We start from the raw sequence: 18097 nt of genomic DNA on the forward strand, positions 1-18097 counted from the left end.
GAAATAGATGTTTTTCTGGAACTCTCTTGCTTTTTCCATGATCCAGCGGATGTTGGCAATTTGATCTCTGGTTCCTCTGCCTTTTCTAAAACCAGCTTGAACATCAGGGAGTTCACAGTTCATGTATTGCTGAAGCCTGGCTTGGAGAATTTTGAGCATGACTTTACTAGCATGTGAGATGAGTGCAATTGTGTGGTAGTTTGAGCATTCTCTTGCACTGCCTTTCTTTGGAATTGGAATGAAAACTGACCTTTTCCAGTCCTGTGGCCACTGCTGAGTTTTACAAATTTGCTGGCATATGGAGTGCAGCACTTTCACAGCATCATCTTTCAGGATTTGAAACAGCTCAACTGGAATTCCATCACCTCCACTAGCTTTGTTCGTAGTGATGCTTTCTAAGGCCCACTTGACTTCACATTCCAAGATGTCTGGCTCTAGATTAGTGATCATATCATCCTGATTATCTGGGTCATGAAGATCTTTTTTGTACAGTTCTTCTGTGTATTCTTGCCATCTCTTCTTAATATCTTCTGCTTCTGTTAGGTCCAGACCATTTCTGTCCTTTATCAAGCCCATCTTTGCATGAAATGTTCCCTTGGTATCTCTAATTTTCTTGAAGAGATCTCTAGTCTTTCCCATTCTGTTGTTTTCCTCTATTTCTTTGCATTGATCACTGAAGAAGGCTTTCTTATCTCTTCTCTTTCTCAGCTCAGCAGTTTCCAGCTCACTTTAGAAAGTCATTCCATCCTTGGGTGGAAGTGCGTTTCCAGATATATTGGCCACTTTTGATCCCTCTTGATTCAGAGGCTCTCTTTGAAGATCACAGTCAGTGAAAACATTTTTTCCTGTGAAAGACAACAATTAAAAGAATTATGGTTAACTCTTAGAACCAGTGAAATAAGCAGTTAATTTTCAACTGGCATGGTTCTCTTACAGATTAGCAGGTGGGTTGCCAGTCAAGATTAAAGGAGAATATTGAGGATGGAAAGAAACAAAAATTTAATAACCCTCATTCTCCTTTCAATGGACACTTAGATTGCCTATAAGTTTTCAATATTACAAATAATGTTGCAATAATTATAGATATTAATATTTATAGACATTATTATAGACATTATTAATGTCTATAATATTTATAGATATTCAAGTATTTATAGATACTTGAGCCTATGTAGAAGATTTTCTCTAGAATATATTTCCATGAGTAGAATTGCTGGGTCAAAAGGTATATACATCTTCAATTTACTAGATATTATCACATTGCTCTACAAAATGCCTGAACCAATGTACACCCCCATCAGCAAGACATAAGAGTTTCTTTTTTTAAAATTTAATTAATTAATTTAGTTTTCACCGTGCCAGGTCTTTGGTGCTGTGTGATGGCTTTCTCTAGTTGCAGTGCATGAGCTTCTCATTGCGATGGCTTCTCTTCTTGTGGAGCACAGGCTCTAGAGTATGGGCTCAGCAGTTGTGGCACACAGGCTTAGTTGCCCCGTGGCATGTGGGATCTTCCCAGACCAGGGATCAAACCCATGTCCCCTGCATTGACTCTTAACCACTGGACCATCAGGGAAGTCCAACATGAGAGCTTTTGTTACTCTACATCCTCACCCAAACTGAGGAGTATGTGGATTTTTAATTTTGTTGGTTCATTATAGGTAAAATTGCCTTTCATTACTGTTTGTATTTCTCTGATGAGTAGCCATGTTGGACATCTTTTTACATATTTGTTAGCTTTTAAGATGCAGGTCAGGAAGCAACAGTTAGAACTGGACATGGAACAACAGACTGGTTCCAAATAGGAAAAGGAATACGTCAAGGCTGTATATTGTCACCCTGCTTATTTAAATTATACGCAGAGTACATCATGAGAAACGCTGGACTGGAAGAAGCACAAGCTGGAATCAAGATTGCCGGGAGAAATATCAATAACCTCAGATATGCAGATGACGCCACCCTTATGGCAGAAAGTGAAAAGGCACTAAAAAGCCTCTTGATGAAAGTGAAAGAGGAGAGTGAGAAAGTTGGCTTAAAGCTCAATATTCAGAAAACGAAGATCATGGCATCTGGTCCTATCACTTCATGGGAAATAGATGGGGAAACAGTGGAAACAGTGTCAGACTTTATCTTTTTGGGGCTCCAAAATCACTGCAGATGGTGATTGCAGCCATGAAATTAAAAGACACTTACTCCTTGGAAAAAAAGTTATGACCAACCTAGATAGTATATTCAAAAGCAGAGACATTACTTTGCCAACAAAGGTCTGTCTAGTCCAGGCTATGGTTTTTCCAATAGTCATGTATGGATGTGAGAGTTGGACTATGAAGAAAGCTGAGCGCCGAAGAATTGCTGCTTTTGAACTGTGGTGTTGGAGAAGACTCTTGAGAGTCCCTTGGACTGCAAGGAGATCCAACCAGTCCATTCTGAAGGAGATCAGCCCTGGGATTTCTTTGGAAGGAATGATGCTAAAGCTGAAACTCCAGTACTTTGGCCACCTCATGCGAAGAGTTGTCTCATTGGAAAAGAGTCTGATGCTGGGAGGGATTGGGGGCAGGAGGAGAAGGGAACGACAGAGAATGAGATGGCTGGATGGCATCAACGACTTGATGGCTGTGAGTCTGAGTGAACTCCGGGAGTTGGTGATGGACAGGGAGGCCTGGCATGCTGTGATTCATGGGGTCGCAGAGTTGGACACGACTGAGCAATTGAACTGAACTGAACTGAATTGAAGCTTTCTCTTATGTGAGTTATTAATTCATATTCTGTTGGCTTGTTTCTTGTTTTTCTCTGTTGATTTGTTTTTCCCTGAGTTTCTTTTAAAAATATGATTCATGTCAATCTATGCCAAAACCAATACAGAATTGTAAAGTAAAAATTAAAAATAAAGAAATTTAAAAAAAATAAAAAAATAAAAATATGATTTGTAATTTTATGTCTTACAAATGGCATCTCTTAGTCCATGAATTTTCTTTACACTGCATCTTTTGGTGCATTTTATAGTTCAGAAGTTTGTCATTTTGATATAGTTGAATTTATTAATCTTGCTTTTGGTATGTTAAGACATCCTTCCCTCTACTGTGGTCACAAATATATTTTTCTGTATTTGGTTAGAAAGGTGTCAAGTTTTATTTTTCATGACTAGAATTTATTTTTTGATTGTGCACCTTCATTCTCTACTGCCATGTGACAAATTATATAGCAGTTTACAACAGCACAGATTTATCAGTTCACAGTTCTGTAGGTCAAAACTCTTGTACAAAATAGTTGACTTCTTTACTGAGAATCTTACAAGGTTGAAATCTAGGTGTGAACTGTCCATGTGGTCATCTGGAACTTGGACTCCTCTTGAAAGATAACATGGTTGTGGCAGAATTTTGTCCCTTGCAGCTGTAGGACTGAGGTCTTTGTTTCTTTGCTGGCTGTCAGCCAGAGGCTGGTCTCAAAGCCATCTTCAAAGAATTTCCCGTGTTTGGAATCTCTCTCATGAGTCAAATCTATCTTACTGAGAATTTCTTCTTCAGGAAGAGGCTTTTCAATCCCTCACCTGACTAGGTCATGCCCACCCAGGATAATCTCCTCCCTCCACCACTCCCCCTTACCCCTGGTCGGCACTATGCAGCTTGCAGGATCTTAGTTCCCCAACCAGGATTGAACTCCAGGCCCCGGCACTGAGAGCACTGAGTCCTAACCACTGGATCACCAGGAAATTCCCAATCTCCCTATCTTAAGGTCAACTGATTTGGGATCTTAGTTACATCTGCAAACCCCCTAAACAGTACTACCTCCCTTTGTGTTTGAATAAATAACTAGGAAAAGGTGTGTGTGTACCATGGGCATATGATCTTGGGAGACATCTTAGAATTCCACCTACCATATCATATAAAATAAGGATCCATAAAATAAGGATTCATATCCATGAATGACTACTTATTTTTATTTTGGAAATTTTAAGACATATACAAAAGAAGAGAAAATAATTTCATGAACCCCAGCACCCAGCTTCTGTGATTACACATGGCTAATCTTGTTCCATCTATCTCTTGATTTCCTTCTTCCCACTGTCCCAGACTATTTTTTCAGTAAATCCATGACATACTAACTCATCTTTATATCTTTCCTTATGTATCTTTAAAGACAAGAGCTTCTTTTCTTTCTAACTGTCCTTCTGACACTAACTATGAGTTCAGTGTTTTCTCAAAACCATCCTCAGGTATGATAATTTGCTAGAAGGACACATAAAACTCACAGAAACCTATTATATTCACAACCACTTTTATTACAGGAAAAGGATACAAATTAGAAGAAATAGACAGGGCAGACTCTTGGATGGGGAGGGTTCCAAATGTAAAGTTCTCATGGACACAGGGATGAGTTACCTTCTTGGCATTGTTATGTGGCAATATGTGCAAGGAGTATTGCCAACCCAGGATGCTCACCCAGGCTTTGATGTTCAGACTTTTATTGGGATTTCATTATGTAGGCATTATTGATTGAATCATCACCCATGTGGTTGAACTTGATCTCCAGCCCCGTTCTGCTCCCAGAGCTCAGGGTGAAACCATGAGACTCACAGTTGGTCTTTCTGGTGTGGCCAGTCCCTACCCTGAGTCATCTCTTTGACATAAACTATCAGGCAGGGTCTAAAGGACCCACCGTGAATAATGAAGACATTCTTGTCACTTAGGAAACATCAAGGATTTAGAGGTTACCTCCCAGGAACTGGCAACAAAAGCCAGCCACATTCTTCCTTCCTTCCTTCCTTCTCTCCCTCCGTCCTTTCCTTCCTAACCACAATATCATTATCATACCTAAAAAATTAAAACAATTCCTCTTTTCATCAAACATTGAATAAATGGTCTAATTTTCCCCATTGTCTCATTAAAAAAGGTTTATTTCTACAAATTAGTATCCTAACAAGCTTCACACATTGCACTCAGTTGATATGTATCTTAAGTTTCTTTTAGCTTAGAGGTTTCCCTTCCCTCTTTTTTCCTCCCTGTAATGTGTCTGGTGGTGAAAATAAAGTCCAATGCTGTAAAAAACAGTATTGCATAGGAACTGGGAATGTTAGGTCCACGAATCAAGGTAAATTGGATGTTGTCAAGCAGGAGATGACAAGAGTGAACATCAACATCTTAGGAAACAGTGAACTAAAATGGAGAGGAATGGGCAAATTTAATTCAGATGACCATTATATCTACTACTGTGGGCAAGAATCCCTTAGAAGAAATGGAGTATCCCTCAGAGTCAACAAAAAGTCTGAAATGCAGTACTTGGGTGCAGTCTCAAAAATGACAAAATTGTGTTGGTTTGCTTCCAAGGCAAATCATTCAACATCACAGTAATCCAAGTCAATGCCCCAACCACTGATGACGAAGAAGCTGAAGTTGAACAGTTCTACGAAGACCTACAAGTCCTTCTAGAACTAACACCCAAAAAGATGTCCTTTTCATCATAAGAGATTGGAATGCAAAAGTAGGAAGTCAAGAGATACCTGGAGTAACAGGCAAGTTTGGCCTTGAAGTGCAAAATGAAGCAGGGCAAAGGCTTACAGAATTTTGCTAAGAGAATGCACTGGTCATAGTAAACACTCTCTTCCAACAACACAAGAGATGACTCTACATATGAACATCACCAGATGGTCAACACTGAAATCAGATTGATTATATTCTTTGTAACCAAGGATGGAGAAGCTCTATACAGTCAGCAAAAACAAAACTGGGAGCTGACTGTGGCTCAGATCATCAGCTCCTTATTACAAAATTCAGACTTAAATTGAAGAAAGTAGGGAAAACCACTAAGCCATTCAAGTATGACCTAAATCAAATCCCTTATGATTATACAGTGGAAGTGACAAATAGATTCAAGGGATTAGATCTGGTAGACAGAGTGCCTGAAGAACTATGGACAGAGGTTCATGACATTGTACAGGAGGTGGAGACCAAAACCATCCCCAAGAAAAAGAAATGCAAAATGGCAAAGTGGTTGTCTGAGGAAGCCTTCCAAATAGCTGATAAAAGAAGAGAAGCAAAAGGCAAAGGAGAAAGGGAAAGGTATATCCAACTGAATGCAGAGTTCCAGAGAATATCAAGAGGAGATAAGAAAGCCTTCTTAAGTGAACAATGCAAAGAAATAGAGGAAAACAATAAGATGGGAAGCACTAGAGATCTCTTCAAGAAACTTGGAGATACCAAGGGAACATTTCATGCACAGATGAGCCCAATAAAGAATAGAAATGGCAAGGACCAAACAGAAGCAGAAGAGATTAAGAAGAGGTGGCAAGAATACACAGAAGAACTAAACAAAAAAGGTCTTAGTGACCCAGATAACCACGATGGTGTGGTCACTCACCTAGAGTCAGACATCCTGGAGTGTGAAGTCAAGTGGGGCTTAGGAAGCATCACTACGAACAAAGCTAGTAGAGGTAATGGAATTCCAGTGGAACTATTTCAAATCCTAAAAGATGTTGCTGTTAAAGTGCTTACATTCAATATGTCAGCAAGTTTGGAAGACTCAGCAGTGGTTACAGGATTGGAAAAGGTCAGTTTTCATTCCAATCCCAAAGAAAGGCAATGCCAAAGAATGCTCAAACTACTGTACAATTGCGCTCATTTCACGTGCTAGCAAGGTAATGCTCAAAATCCTTCAAGCTGGGCTTCAACAATACATGAACCAAGAAATTCCAGATGTACAAGCTGGACTTAGAAAAGGCAGAGGAACCAGAGATCAAATCGCCAACATCCACTGGGTCACAGAAAAAGCAAGAGAATTCCAGAAAAACATCTACTTCTGCTTCATTGACTATGCCAAAGCCTTTGACTATGTGGATCACAATAAACTATGGGAAATTATTAAAGAAATGGGAATACCAGACCCCCTTATCTGTCTTCTGAGAAACAAGAATGAACAGTTAGAACTGGACATGGAAAAACTGACTGGTTCCAAATAGGGAAAGGAGTACGTCAAGGCTGTATATTGTCACCCTGTTTATTTAACTTATATGCAGAGTACATCATGAGAAACGCTGGGCTGGAAGAAGCACAAGCAGGAATCAAGATTGCTGGGAGAAATATCAATAACCTCAGATGTGCAGATGATACCTCCCTTATGACAGAAAGTGAACAGGAACTAAAGAGCCTCTTGATGAAGGTGAAAGAGGAGAGTGAAAAAGTTAGCTTAAAACTCAACATTCAAAAAAACTAAGATCATGACATCTGGTCCCATCAGTTCAGTTCAGTTCAGTTCAGTCACTCAGTCGTGTCTGACTCTTTGCGATCCCATGGACTGCAGCATGCCAGGCTTCCCTGTCCATCACCAACTCCCGGAGTTCACTCAAACTCATGTCCATTGAGTCGGTGATGCTATACAACCATCTCATCCTCTGTTGTCCCCTTCTCCTGCCTTCAGTCTTTCTCAGCATCAAAGTCTTTTCAAATGGGTCAGTTCTTCAAATCAGGTGGCAAAGTACTGGAGTTTCAGCTAAAACATCAGTCCTTCCAATGAATATTCAGGACTGATTTCCTCTAGGATGGACTGGTTGGATCTCCTTGCAGTCCAAGGGACTCTGAAGAGTCTTCTCCAACACCACAGTTCAAAAACATCATTTCTTCGGCACTCAGCTTTCTTTATAGTCCAGCTCTCATATCCATACATGACTACCGGAAAAAACCATACCTTTGACTAGCCGGACCTTTGTTGGCAAAGGAATGTCTATGCTTTTTAATATGCTATCTAGTTTGGTCATAACTTTCCTTCCAAGGAGTAAGCATCTTTTAATTTCACGGATGCACTCACCATCTGCAGTGATTTTGGAGCCCCCCAAAATAAAGTCAGCCACTATTTCCACTGTTTCCCCATCTATTTGCCATGAAGTGATGGGACCAGATGCCATGATCTTCGTTTTCTGCATGTTGAGCTTTAAGCCAACTTTTTCACTCTCCTCTTTCACTTTCATCAAGAGCCTCTTTAGTTCTTTGCTTTCTGCCATAAAGGGTGGTGTCATCTACATATCTGAGAGTATTGATATTTCTCCTGGCAATCTTGATTCCAGCTTGTGCTTCTTACAGCCCAGCGTTTCTCATGATGTACTGTGCATATAAGTTAAATAAGTAGGGTGACAATATACAGCCTTGATGTACTCCTTTACCTTTTTGGAAGCAGTCTGTTGTTCCATGTCCAGTTCTAACTGTTGCTTCCTGACCTGCATACAGATTTCTCAAGAGGTAGGCTCTAAGGTGGTCTGGTATTCTTATTTCTATAATAATTTTCCACAGTTTGTGGTGATCCACACAGTCAAAGACTTTGGCATCGTCAATAAAGCAGAAATAGATGTCCCATCACTTCATGGCAAATAGATGGGGAAACAGTGGAAACAGTCACAACTTTATTTTCTTGGACTCCAAAATCCCTGCTGATGGTGACTGCAGCCATGAAATTAAAAGACACTTGCTCCTTGGGAGAAAAGTTATGACCAACCTAGAGAGCGTATTAAAAAGCAGAGACATTACTTTGATGACAAAGATGCACTAGTCAAAGCTATGGTTTTTCCAAGAGTCATGTACACATGTGAGCTGCTGCTGCTAAGTCACATCAGTCGTGTCTGACTCTGTGCGACCCCATAGACAGCAGCCCACCAGGCTCCCGTCCCTGGGATTCTCCAGGCAAGAGTACTGGAGTGGGTTGCCATTGCCTTCAACAGATGTGGGAGGTGGACATAAAGAAGGCTGAGAGACAAAGAACTGATGCTTTTGAACTGTGGTGCTGGATAATTACTTTGTCAACTGTGGTCTCCTTGGACAGCAAGGAGATCAAATCAGTCGATCCTAGAGGAAATCAACTCTGAATTGGAAGGACTGACGCTTAAGCTGAAGTTCCAATACTTTGGCCACCTGATGTGAAGAGCCGGCTAATTGGAAAATATCCTGATGCTGGGAAAGATTGAGGACAGGAGAAAGGGACAACAGAGGATGAGATGGTTGGATGGCATCACGAACTCAATGGGCCTGAATTTGAGCAAATCCCAGGAGATAGTGAAGGACAGAGAAACCTGGCATGCTGCTGTCCATGGGGTTGCAAAGAGCTGGACATGACTTAGCAACTGAACAAAATAACTTATTTGTGGAAGAAAATGAGTCAGTTGTTCTATAGAGGCTACCATATTATGGATTTTGCATAAATTACATAACCATAAAATTCACCCAGATAGTTTACACTTAACATATTTGAATTCACTTGGCTAGAGCAGACTGTTCAAACTCATCTTGTGCTACACATTTCACAGGTACAAATAAACACTCTAAAGGCCTTTGTGAAACAGTCACTAGTTTAGTGAACAGCTTTGTGGCTTGGGAAGTCTGGAATATTTATCTGTCCTTGAACCGTCCTTCAAGCTTAATGCATGCTAACCTTATGTTTACATATCCTCCAGTGCTCGGAAAACTCCAGGACTTCAAGGCTTATTTCTATCTGGCAGATACTTCATAAAGGTCTGTTACTATGGCCCCACCCAAGAGGATTTCTCAGAATAAAACAAACCAGGATATCTATCTATGACTTGAATTAACTCTTCATGCGTTTGCTCGTGCTCAGTTGCTCAGTCATGTCCAACTCTTTGGGACCCTATGGACTGCAGCCCTCCAGGCTCCTCTGTCCATGGGATTCTCCAGGCAAGAATACTGGAGTGGCCTGACCCAGGGATTGAACCCACTTCTCTATCTCCTGCATTTGCGGTGGATTCTTTACCACTGAGCCACTTGACCTCTGCCCATAAAGATGAAGATTTGACCAACAGGGGCTTTGTAGCCCTGGGGTTCACCTGTATAAACTCCAGGGGAAAAATAACTGGCACTCTGGCCAGGTTGGGAATAAAGTTTTCTGGAATTAGATAATCTTTTAAGTCAAGATTGCACAAATTTACAGAATAAATAAAAAGCTCAACTCAGTAAAACTGGCTTGTCTCAAAAACAGACATCTTTTTAAAAAGGTCTTTGAGAAGTGCTCAGAGGACTGAAATGGAGGGTGTGAGTTAGGTAATTCTTCTCCACTCTAAAGGCACTGGAATTATGTCTTCCCATAATGTGACATGCCATGAACAGTCCTATTCTGTCCAGTGCATTTAATGGTAATGGTAAAAGCTGAACCCAACATAAGGGTCTTTAAAAGGCCTATCACAATTGTCTTGCAATTGATGGATCTACTGGTCTCTAAAAGAGCTTCATTGTCATGTTCAGAGGAGAAATTGGCCTCCTACAATGAGTATGTATTATATGCCCTGAAAATATTTTCAGAGACAAAGCTACTTCTTTCAGTCGTGGCTTTAGGCCAGGTTTTTGTCCTGTTGAACACAGTATCTGTGGATGAGATGGATACCATGACCATCTCATGAATCCTTTTGTGGCTTGAAGGAGCCCTTGGCCTATGGGACTCCATGAGCTACTCTGACCAAATGCCAAGATGTTTACCAGATTTAAAATGCAGTTGTACCAACTGATCTATCATAGTGAGGGAACTCAGAACTACATATGCCACTCCAAACTCAGAATTCTCTCCATCCCAGGATTTGTCTTTCCATGAACCGTCTAGCAACATGCATAACATACGAAGTTCAGAGCACCAGGAAACTTCCTTTTGAGGAGTATGGGTTTCAGGGACAAGGTCAGTAGCTTTGTTCCTCCTTAGCTCCCATCACTAGAATCTCCATTTGGACCCCCAAGGCCAGCTTCCATGGGCTTTTCCTGGTGGCTCAGATGGTAAGGAATCTGCCTGCAATGCAGGAGACCTGGTTTGAGTCTTGAGTCAGGAAGATCCCCTGGAGAAGGAAATGGCAACCCCCTCCAGTATTCTTGCCTGGAGAATTCCATGGACAGCGGAGCCTGGTGGGCTACAGTCCATGGGGTCATAAAGAGTTGGACATGGCTGAGCAGCTAACACACTTGGCCAGCTTCTACGGAACTGAGATTTGTTCATTGTGGACTCAGGACATGTCCATTGACAGACTATGCCATGCAGGGAGGATATACTCATGGGAACAATTTGTTGGGAAGAAGGGGAACTCTGGATTGTTGTTCTTCCATAGGACAACTGCTGGAGGAAACCTTGTGTTGGGAGCTAGAACCAGCAAGGGGAGATGTGTAAGGTAGCCCTGAAGAGCTGGCGGATCAACATTTTTCCATGTGGCTCAGGGAAGTGTAGGATAAAGCTGGGTTCTTAGGAGAACTGCTGCTGGGAATGGAAGTGCCTCCTGAAGAGGCTGCTGTGGAGGAATGGATGCTGAAGGAGAAAGATTTGGAGAGACTGTTAACAAATGGAGCTAGGCAAGGTATGGCATGGAGCTTTGCGATGCGCAGGGACTGTGTGCAAGATTGACTTGGGCCTGGTTTCTAAGGTGCTGCCATTTAGACCACTGTTCTTCTAGAAACCTTTGCTGAGGGGAGCCTGGCAAGAGAGCGCTTTGTAGCTAGAACTCTTGGGGTTTTCCTCCTCAAATTGCTCCAGTACCACGGTCCGTTCAGCTGGAGAATTGAGGGGGTGATTACAGAGTGCTAGAGAGTGATGGTCTGGAAAACTGGGTTTAGGAAAATTTCTTTTTTACTTTTGTACGTGAAGACCTGTGACTTTTACACAAAGCAATGGGGCTGCCCATTCTGTCTGATAAAATGAGAACCTTTCCACTGCTTTTTTTTTTTTAAACTTGTTCTGGTTCTTTATTTATTTATTTGGCTGCCCCAGGGCCCTAGTTGTGGTATATGGGATCTAGTTCCCTGACCAGGGATTGGACCCAGGACCCCCGCACTGGGAGCCTGGAGTCTCAGCCACTGTACCACCAGGGAAGCCCTGAATGAGAACTTTTTAGGAGGCTTAGTCTATGTTTCCTTCACCTTGACTTTGTTCTATTTATTTATTTGGCTGCACCAGGTCTTCATTGCAGCATGTCAGAGCTTTAGTTGCAGTGCGTGAGATGCAGTTCCCTAACCAGGGTTTGAACCTGGGCCCACTGCACTGGGAGTGCAGAGTCTTAGCCACTGGACCACCAGGGAAACCCCACCTTTGCCTTAACTGTGAAGGAGCCTTTACTTTCTTCTCGGTCAGTATGGATGTCAGGGACCCGCGGTGTGGTCCTTTCTCCTTACACAGAGACCTAGTGTGCACCCAGCCTTGGGGCCAGACAGTTTGGACTTCAGCACCCAAACCATTCATGCAGTCTTCCCTAGACTGACTCTCCTCTCATTACAGATCATAATCCTCTGGTCCCATTTTTCCCACCTGAAAGAGTACCTTCCTGATGTCAGCATTCCACTGACCTTTCTTCTGGGCTCTGCTCCCCGTTTTCTCTTTGTTTCCAGAACAAATCTGTTCTCTCTGCTCCTTGTCTTTTTCCTCTTGCAGCATCTCTGCAGTCTTTGCTTGCGTGTGTACCTGGCATTCATCCTGGTACTGGGCCATCTGCTATGCCATTGCCCTGCCAATAGCTTCTTTAAATTTCTGTAGAGGCTCCTCCAGATGCACCCCCACCAACAGGTTCCCAGAGATGAAGTCTTGGGGCAAGTATGACCAGGATGCCCTTTTGCTTCACTGCAGGGATGAAGTCACGTGGCCACGTGCCTCAGAACAGATCTGCTTGCTCAGCTACCAGGTTTGTACCTCTGCGCCCAGTTGGATCCCATTGATATCCTGGGTGAAGCACTGCCTTTTGCACTGTCCCTCAGCTTCTGGCAGCGTGAACTGGCTCCTCACGGCACTTCTCCAGGGGCACTGGTAGGCTTTTGAAGAGAAAAGAAAATTGTGAATTCTGCATCCAATCCCACCCCGTGGGAATCTCTTTCATCATCCATATCACAGAAGGGGCTTCCTTCTGGAGACTCACTGAGCAGCTGCTTCAGGTCCAAATCAGTCAGAGCGACCATGGCAGTGACCTCTTGGAACAAACCACTGCCAGAGGCTGAGCAGAAGATTGAAAGTGAGGGGTGCTACCCTGTTCCCACAGACTTATGATCCTCATGCGTGTTTTTCCTGGGCCAACTTCTCATTTTCAAATATCTTTACATTTCTTTATCGCTCCGAGCCTCAAGAACACATCTTCTTGTTTTCCTTACCATCATGAAGAGTTGTGAAGCCCATTTGGGAAAAGCTGGGCTTTGTTCATTTCTTCTGCCACACCCAAGCAGAGCCCCCAGGAGCAAAGGACCAGCCCCAGGCACATTACATGGGCCTCGTGACCTTAAGGGAGAGAGAAGTGGGGTCTCAGGAGGTGCTGACTGGTCAGAAGCCCTGGAAGGGGAAAAGAGGCCTGCTTTCTTTGAATAAGCGTTATGCCTTCACTGGTCTCCTGGAACATCCCTAACATAATTATTTTCAAGTATTTTTTTTTCTATTCTGTAACATTGACTTCACCTGTATTGAATTTATATCCGATTATTTTGTTAGATGTTTTTTTCTGTAGCATGAGATTTCTTCATGCCCTCTAGGATTTTTTGTTTGCACATTCATTGGAGTGCCTTTTCATTTGTTTTATTTTCACTTACATCCTGACTTCATTGAGTGGTTTAGCAATTGCCTCCACTCGGTATCCATTTTGCAGCAGGAAATTGAATACAAGTGGCACCCACGCCCTGTTTCCTGAGCTTGTATACAAGTCCCTCCCTGTACTATTGAAGGGACTTCCCAGATGGTGCTGGTGGTAAAGAACCCGCCTGCCAATGCAGGAGACATAAGAAATGCGGGTTTGATCCCTGTATCGGGAAGGTGGAAACAGCAACCCACTCCAGTAATTTTGCCTGGAGAATCCAATGGACAGAGGAGCCTGGCGGGCTACAGTCCATAGGATCACAAAGAGTCGGACATGACTGAGGTGACTTAGCATGTACACATACTATTGAAGAACCCCTTTCTGTGGAAAATGAAAACACCACCTCCACACTGCACCTATGGCATCTCTTGGACGGTGATTCTGCACCAGCTCAGCCTTCTCTCTTATTGGGTCCTCAGCCGTGGCTTCTTTCTTTCTAGGCTGAGGCTCCTGCCTCTGTGTGCATTGACTGCATTCAAATTTTTTGAGAACTTGACCCCAGTAAAGGTTTGGAGCAGGAGACTGGCCCTCTTTCTATCTCCAGCTGCTGCTTCTGCAGAAACCAATCTAGAATCTTTGCTTCCATTGGTTTGGGAGAGAGAAAACCTTTCTGAAGTAAAAGGGAAGAACAAAGCAGAAATGCAGAGACAAGCAAAAAAGATGAAGAGAGAAATTCATGAGTTTCCCATTTTCTCTGCCTTTCCTGAAGTTTGACTTTTCCTTTAATTTTAGGACACACCTTAGTATCCTTCTACCTCTCCCATATATATTTGGGAGCAGGAAACTGAATACAAGTGGCACCCATGCCCTCTGTTTCCTAAGCTTGTAACTCCCTATACTATTGAAGGGACTTCCCAGATGGTGCTAGTGGTAAAGAACCCGCCTGCCAATGCAGGAGACATAAGAGATGCGGGTTCAATGCAACCCTCATCTCTTTGCTTAAGCTAGCTCCAATGGGTTTCTGATACTAGAAATTAAAAGGTTCAGTGAGGGACTTCCCTGGTAGTCCAGTGGCTAAGACTCCACGCTCACAGTGCAGGGGGCCCGGGTTCCATCTAGATCAGAGAACTAGATCCCACATGCTGCAATTGAGTTTGTATTCCACAACTAAAAACTCCAAGGAAGATGGAAGATACCATGTGTGGCAACTAAGACTCAGTGTAGCCAAATAAATAAATAAATATTTTTTAAAAAGTAGGTGCGGTGAATACTTGCCTTTGGGGCATACCTTGATCCAGTGTGTTTGTGATTCCTGTGCCAAGCACCACTGCACACTTGCTCTGGGATTTCCTCCTTCCAGAACTCCCTTTGAAGTATCAATCTTGGCTCTCACTACGCAGGGGGAGAGTTTGGACATCTCTCCATACAAACTTTGTCAGGAAGATGGGATTTGGTCGGGAAAACAGAACCACTCTATGGACTGCAGGAAACCAAGAGGCCGAAGGCTTGCATGATGTGGAGAAGCTGAGAGAGTGAGGGTCTGTGGGCTGAGGCTGGAAGCTTGGAGAAACAGTCACTGAAGCCTCCAGTACAAAGCACTGGTGATTCTCAGAAGTCCTCCAGGAAATTAGCACAATTGCTACACTTCTCAAGTGAAAATGGCTGAACCAAATGATCTCTAGGGTCTTTTCCAGTTTTGAGGTATGCTGAGTCTTTAACAAGGTCCAGAGAGCATCCTGGGTAGAATCACCAGTAGCAAGGAAAATGTGAAAGGCTGGGGAGTTCAACAACTCTTAGTTGAGTGACAAGAGCCCCTGGCACACTGGCCTGTGAATGAGAAGGCAAAGCCCAGTGTTTCTAGTTTTTCTCATAACTCTGGCTTTCCTGATCAAACCATCCCTCCATCCAATTCTGAGCTCTCTCTCACTGGTCCAGCCTCCTGATATTTGTGCTGTGACCTGCCAATGAGGATGTGTTCTCCTGCCCCTGCTCAGTGCTGATTCGTGAATGGTGGCATTATTCCCTGGGAGCCTGAAGGGGACAGAAACACTTTTGCACCCTGGGTCTCCTTGACCAATTGACTTAACCAAATGCATAAGGATCTGGGACGAAGACCCATACCTTCCTTCCCACTTAGAAAATTAACCCATCTTTTTCAAACCTCTCCTTCAGTCACCCTGTTTTACTCATCTCACTGAATCTGTAAAATCTCCCTGTACGTCAAGACATTGTGAAAGGTTTACTTGCCTTCAGTCACGTGCTTTTCAAAATGTGTTAATTATGCATTACTCACTGAGTATGCTCTGAGATGTTGCTGCTAATGTCATCTTATTGGACTGGGGAGAAGTTACTTGTAGCGGTTATGTAATCTTCAGACTTGCTGACAGGGAGTTTCACTACCATAATATGCTTAACTGGGGGTCCTCAATTTTGATTTATTGTCTTGATGAAATCAAATCCTTCTGGTATTTTCTTCCTTTAGTCAGATAGTAAAGGAAGTCAGCATTTTCTTTTATCTAGATGTTCAACTTCTCTTCTGCAGACAAATATCATTGAAATATTGAAGTAATAATGATGGTCTAAACAGAGAACTCAATGTTCTTATACTAAAGATGAATGGGTTTTAATATTTTATTTGTCAAAGTAAACCATAGAGCATTATTTCATCTTCTCAAATTTTAGTCTCAGAAAGCATGCAGTTTCAGTACTCATATACATGGTGAAATTTATTGATCAGAAATGCTATCATTTCTTTGTAGTTGCCATAAATGGTTTGATTATCAAACAGACTGACATAGAACACTTGACAGTTCTTTCTTTATTATACATTGTAATTAATCTTGCAATGAGTCTTATTTGTCAATTTTAAAAAATGAGTCAGTGAAACCTACAGGTAAAACATGGTGTGGTTCTATGACATATAGTCATGATTCACAGTCCAGAACAGGTCCCTGCATAAACCAACTTTGCTTTTGATTAAATGGCAATGCATGTTTATACAGCATCCTCTAAGTACTCATGGAAACCCAGTATTTGCAGCTGAAATGGGTATACTACCACTTTGTCTTTTCAGCAGCATAGGTCAATTGCTTTTGGTCAAATACATTTTTGGTCCCATCTGTATAATCAAACCAATAATGAGTTGTGGCAGTTTTAAAATATGTCCACAAAGCCTTTGACACCCTTCCCAGGTGGGTTCTATGACCTCTCCATCCTAATCTGTACTGATAGAGACTCATTTAGAATCCGGAGAATCAGAAAAGTGATTCACGTAACTTTTGAGGCAATGCAATGTCTACTTGGTTCTCTTGAGGCACTTGCTGTGGTGGAAGCCAGGTGCCATGTAAGCAATCCAACCCCTTATGCTGTTGAGGACACTTGGAGGTGCTTCAGCTGACAACCCAACTGAACTCTCAACCAACAACCAAACAGCCAGATGTATGAGTAAGTCGTTTTGTACATCTAGCTCACTTGAGCCTTTAGATGACTCCAGTTATTGAGAGAGTCCAACTGAGCCTGTCTCCAATTCTGTGGTCAAATAGTTTTGAAGAGAATTCTGCATCTTAGGAGACTGAAAATGCAGATTGTAATATTAAAGGCTCTGATAAGTCCTGCAATACATAAAAGTGAAGTGAAGTTGCTCAGTCGTATCTGACTCTTTGCGACCCCGTGGACTGTAGCCTACCAGGCTCCTCCATCCATGGGATTCTCCAGGCAAGAATACTGGAGTGGGCTGCCATTTCCTTCTCCAGAGATACCTAAATCTAATAAATTTAGTTCAAATTTATTTAGCCATGGAACCGTTTTGTCTTGAGACATCTATTAGGATCTGATTGATAAAATTAACACTCTGATTAATACAGTTTTCAATTATAAAAATTTTCAGCTATGTGTTTAGTCATTCAGTTGTGTCCAACTCTTTGCAATCCCATGGACTGTAACCCACCAGGCTTCTCTGTCCACAGGGATTCCCCAAACAAGAATACTGGAGTGAGGTGCCATGCCCTCCTCCAGGGGATCAAACCCAAATCTCCTGCATTGCAGGCTGATTCTTAACTGTCTGAGCCACCTATAGCTTGGGACTATAGCTTGGCTCAGAATTTAGCCATAGAGCCTGTTGCAGTTGCAATAGTTAATTAATTTCATCTTGATGAAGAAATCAAACTTCCATGGGGAGGGACAAATAATAGGGATGAGTTAAGGATCTGAAATACTGTATCAGAAAATAAGAGGCTACTAGTTCAACCGGAAATTACACACAAGTGCAGGGAATACATCAGTAATCATCAGGAAGGAAGTTCCTTCTGGATAGGAAAACAGTTGGGTTTTTAAATGTCCCTTGGTTCTGCTTCTTTTGATGGTCAGAGGAGTGGCAGAAACTCCTGGCTGGGTCTTAGAGCAAATCAATTTATCTATCTACTTACCCACATTCCTGTCCATCCATTTTTATTCCTTTCACTTGAAGAGGTAATATATTCATATAGCATAAAATTCACAAAGAACAGAGTGATATACACTGAAAACTCTCCCTCCCACTCTGTCTTTCAATTACAGTGTCTCCAGTTCTTATCTCTCTTTCCCAGGGTTAACAAG

General features: G+C 42.3%; 1 non-coding gene and 1 pseudogene across 1 annotated transcript; both read right to left on the reverse strand.

Annotated features, from left to right (window-relative positions):
- Positions 1-11156: 11156 nt before the first annotated feature.
- LOC120881653 lies at positions 11157-14921 on the reverse strand (annotated as a pseudogene).
- Positions 11963-12035, reverse strand: TRNAG-CCC. Its single transcript has one exon. It is a non-coding gene; the product is annotated as a tRNA-Gly (tRNA).
- Positions 14922-18097: the final 3176 nt, after the last annotated feature.

Source organism: Oryx dammah, unplaced genomic scaffold (genome assembly GCF_014754425.2).
Source record: "Oryx dammah isolate SB20612 unplaced genomic scaffold, SCBI_Odam_1.1 HiC_scaffold_23, whole genome shotgun sequence".
NCBI lineage: Eukaryota > Metazoa > Chordata > Mammalia > Artiodactyla > Bovidae > Oryx > Oryx dammah.